The sequence below is a fragment of the Lactuca saligna genome, chromosome 4, assembly GCF_052625555.1.
Source record: "Lactuca saligna cultivar CGN05327 chromosome 4, ASM5262555v1, whole genome shotgun sequence".
NCBI classification, from domain to species: domain Eukaryota; kingdom Viridiplantae; phylum Streptophyta; class Magnoliopsida; order Asterales; family Asteraceae; genus Lactuca; species Lactuca saligna.
Genome location: NC_136420.1, coordinates 289,133,241 through 289,138,240, shown reverse-complemented (window position 1 = coordinate 289,138,240; position 5,000 = coordinate 289,133,241). Strand labels below are relative to the sequence as shown.

Here is a 5,000-nt window from a genome sequence, read left to right as displayed (position 1 = left end):
TTTACCATCCCGGAGAGCGTCAACAGCTCTTTTTTCGAACCCAACAAAGGTGTTTGCAATGATGCCGGTGGATTTTGCCATGGTTCTGGCTGTGTTTATGAAGTCTTTGTAGGCGGGTTTGTTTTTATCAACGAAACCTGCGGGGAAATGGGAAGAATGGATTGGAGGTACTGCAGGAATATCAAACACAAGGTTTTGATCTTTAATGGAGCCGGAGGTGATGTTGTCGATGGTGGGGAGATGTAAGAACGAACAGAGGCCGGAAGCGCCACCGGTGTAGAAGTAGTAAGTGGGTAAGTCGTGGTTTTTAGAGACTTGGAAAGCTGCGTTCGTAAAGAAATCAAGAATCACAGCTTTGATGGCGGATTTCTCGGTGATGGCTACGAGTGTGTTGTGGAAAATAGGGTTGTAAAGCTCATGGATCGCGAAATTAAGGCGGATGATATCAGAAGAGAAGCCTGGTGGAATAGCGATGATCGGGAAGTGGTGGAACGTGATGGAAGGGATGGTGGCAGAGACGGTTTTGATGTATTTTTCTGTGGGGCCGGTTTCAAAAGGTGGCGGAGTGATGAGGATGACGAGAGAGACAAAAGGATGGTGGTTGAGGATGAGTTTTCCGAGCTCCACCATGGAAACCAGGTGGCCTCTCCCCGGAGAAGGATACATAACAACCGTCGCTGATTCCATTCCCTTTTTGTGTGTGCATGTGTTACAGTGTTAGCTAGAACTCAAAGAGTAGAGTAGTCGATATAGTTGTATTTAAACAAGAAGCATGGAAATGAAGTTCTAAAAGTGTTATCTTGGGAGCACAACTCAAAACCTTATATAAAAGGGGGTGGGGCCCATCTTGGTGCAGCTGAAGAAATCACAATCCACAAACTCATATCCAAAACCTTATATAAATGTAAGAATAAATTACATTTACTGGCTTTATGGTAGTGTGGTTTGCTATGTAGAGGCGGCGGAGGCCATGGCCCCCCATCTTTTTCCTTCTCTTGCTAGTTAAACACCAGTGTCTAAAAGGCGCGTCATGGCGTGAGGTGCGGCGTCGCCGTTACGAAAAGTTTCATAACGTTGCCGTTAGGCGTGACGCGTGGTAAGGCGTGATATGGCGTGCAATGGCGCGTTATGACGTGTTATGACGCGTGTTTTTTCGTTTGAGACACGTTTTATTGCTCTTTTTTATACCTTTTCTAATCGGACATACAAGTATTGTGTTTTTTTATTAACTTTCTGTTATTAGTTGTTGATATAACACTTCTAAAAACTATGTATATTTGATATAAATTTATATTTATGCGGTAATATAATTATAAATTAATACAAAATCGCCGCCTTACATCACGCCTTGAAAAACGCCATAGCTCGCCATAACTCGTTAAGCTTGAGGCTTGGTCTTGACGCCACGCCACGCCTCACGCCTTTTAGAACCTTGTTAAATACCATACCCTTACTCATGTATTTCATAGACTCATACTATCTTTTCAATTTTAGATTATAATAATTAAAAAAAATAAGTTATCTTTATCTCATTTTTTTATTAGGGAAAATGACTTATATGAGTAACTATATTTCAAAATCCATTCAAAAAATATCATTCAAGTTTAGTGTGTCCAAAAAAACACCATCCAAGTAAAGCATTTGTACAATAAACACCAACGAAGTACATTTTTTGTTCAAATTTGACATTGTGGTAACCGACAATTATCGGTAAAAAAAAAAAGTAAATGAAAAAACACAAGAGGAAATGACTCAAATGGGTAACTATGTTTCAAAATCGTTTAAAAAACATCATCCAAGTTTGGTATGTTCAAAAAACATCATCCAAGTAAACGTTTTGTAGAAAAAATACCAACAAACTATATGTTTTGTTCAAATATTACCCACTGGTAACTGGCTCTTACCGGTTAAATGATTACTTGGCTTAACTATTATGACATGGCATACTAATTATTGACAAAACAATAAATGATCTATTCCTCCTTTAAAAATCGATTAGGGTTTCTTCATGAACAAATGATTTCTTCTTCTCATATGATTGTTCTTCTTCTTCTTAAGTGATGATCTTAAACTCAAGTCTAAAACTGTTATTCTTGAAGTAAGGCAAAAAGGGCTCCTTTACCCCTGCCTCAATGGGTATCCCTCCCCCTAATGCCCAAATCCATAAAAAGCCCAAAAAGGCATCTAAGCCCAACTACAAGGCCTCTAAGGCCCAATATGGCCTAAAAACGCCCAACATGGCCTTAAGCCCAAAAAATGACATGCTACAATCAAGTAGGCCCGAGGCCTATCAACTCTCCCTTACCTTAAAACCTTTCTAACATAAACCCAAACTTCATAAAGGCTCGAACTGATACTTACTGATATGCCCTTGGGGTCCAACATAAACTGAACAATCCGTCCCCACAACCTACATTATCCGTCACCAAATTGGCGTTATAGAAACCACGACTTGTTACGAACAAATATAAATTTGAATACATCGTACACAATCAGAACCATATCCCGAGAAACATGCAAAAGAAATGGTACAAAACAATAAAATAACAAGGAAATGACAAAAGACATGGATGTCTGTAGACCATATAATAAATGAAGGACCGGTCAAGACTATAAACTCTTCTAACAACGAGAAGCCTATAAATACCCCAAAGACATGATATCCGAGGTAGAGTAAGGTAAGGCAAAAAAAAAAAAAAAAAGATGGAATGCAAAGCATTAAGGTAACACTAAGAATCACAATCTAATTTAGGCATCAAAGAGCTATGTTGGATCCCAAAATGATGAAATCTAATTTAGCATTAAGGTAACACTAAGAATTGCAATCTAAAGGCCATAACCCTCGGTATGGTTGTCTGATGCCTAAATTAGCTCCCGTAGATATAAAGAATGACAAAATCGGACTTAGAATAAAGAAGTTACGGCCTTCGGAAGATTGGTGGTTCTTGAACCTAGCCAAGTACGTTGTCCGTACGCTAGGAGTACGTCGGGTGTACTAGCTCGACATTCGGATTGTAGAGGCTTCATCATATGATGGGCATATGCATGGACTTATTAATTTAGGCCTCAGGCCTACATGATTGTAGCAGGTCAGTTTTTCGGCTTTAGGCCATGTTGGGGGTTCTTGGGCCATATTAGGCCTTAGAGGCCTTGTAGTTGGGCTTGGATGTATTTTTGGGCTTTATATGGATTTAGGCCTTACGGGGAGGGATACCATTGAGGCACAGGTAAAGGAGCACTTTTTGCCTTATGTCAAGAGTTAGGGTTTTGGACATGAGTTCGAGATCATCACTTTAGAAGAAGAAGAAGTCATTGGTCATGAAGAAACCCTAAATCGATTTTTAAAGGAGGAATATATCATTTATTATTTTGTCAATAATTATTATGCCATGTCATAGTAGTTAAGCCAAGTCATCATTTAACTTGTAAGAGCCAGTTACATGTGGGTAATATTTGAACAAAACATATAGTTTGTTGGTATGTTTGGTACAAAAAGTTTACTTGGATGGTGTTTTTTGAACATACCAAACTTGGATGATGTTTTTTGAACGATTTTGAAACATAGTTACCCCTTCGAGTCATTTCCTTTTGTTTTTTCTCATTTTACTTATTTTTTTTACCGGTAATTGTCCGTTACCACAAGGTCAAATTTGAATAAAAAATGTACTTCATTGGTGTTTTTTGTACAAATGTTTTACTTTGATGGTGTTTTTTGGACACACAAAACTTAAATGATATTTTTTGAACGATTTTGAAACATAATTATCCATATAAGTCATTTTCCCTTTTTATCATGATTTATAAGTACGCATATCTATTTCGTTTATTAATATTAAGCGATATAACTTTGATTTGTTAAATGACGAGCTTTAAACTATATTATTATTTTTATATGATTTATGAGAGATATTTTACCTGAAATAAAGAAGGTTATAATATTGTTAAAATATGTTGTCATTCTAAATTAGAAAACTAATTATTTAGAGATAGATAAAACTGAATACGTCATTATTTTATAAAAACTATATCATTAACATAATAATATTTTTAATTAAGTTTAAATAATATCAAAATGTTGTCGAGAGCTTCCTATAACATAAATATGGGTTTGATTCACATTTATTCTCATATATCTTGTATTTCTTTGTAGTTATTTTCTTCCTTTTATAGGATTGTTTCCTTTTCTTTTCTCGGTGTAACTTTGTGCATAAATTGGGTCTCTTTCCAAGAAGATGAGTATATAGACCATTAGAAATATTTCTCTTTTTTTCACATGGTATCAGAGCAATACCGGAAGTAGAGATCATTTGAGTTACCTCCTTACTCTCGAAAACCCCTCAACATGAACGAAAAAGAAATCCCTCATGTCATTGTACAAAATGTACAAGATGCAACGTTTTCATCCGTAATCATCTTGGATCAACTCATGGAGATGCAAATCTCAACAAGGAATAAATTACGATTCCTCATTGGTTCTAACCTGAAACCAACTGAAGAAAAAAAGAAGGAACCTTGGGTTATTGATAATCATCGTGTCAAGAGCTGGCTCATCGATTCTATGAGTCCACTTTTTATACATCACTTCATCAGACTTCAGAGGACTAAAGAAATATGGGAAGCGGTTGCTAAGACGTTTTATGACGGCACTGAAGAAACACAATTATTTGAATTGAATAGGAGATCTTTCACCACGCATCAAAACGACAGAAATCTACCTACATACTACAACAAACTAGTAAGTGTTTTTAAGAAATTGACTCCATATTATGAAGCAAGACCAAGATGAAGATGTCATGACGTATCTCTTCACAAGACTCTAGTTCTTCTTGGAGTACACATATTTTTCGTCAGTCTTGATATGGGGTTCAACCAAGCTCGAAGTGAAATCCTAAGGAAAGATCCACCCCTCGACCTTGAGTCATGTTATGCATATGTCCTAAAGGACCAAAATCAAAGACATACCATGGAAGAAACAAAGGTCGAATATGATGGTATGGTTC

At 36.8% G+C, this 5,000-nt stretch overlaps 1 pseudogene; it reads right to left on the bottom strand.

The window, feature by feature from the left end:
• The window catches only part of LOC145043766 (UDP-glycosyltransferase 88B1 pseudogene), a 1,701-nt pseudogene extending 919 nt beyond the window's left edge, over positions 1-782 (bottom strand).
• Between the last annotated feature and the right edge of the window lie 4,218 nt (positions 783-5,000).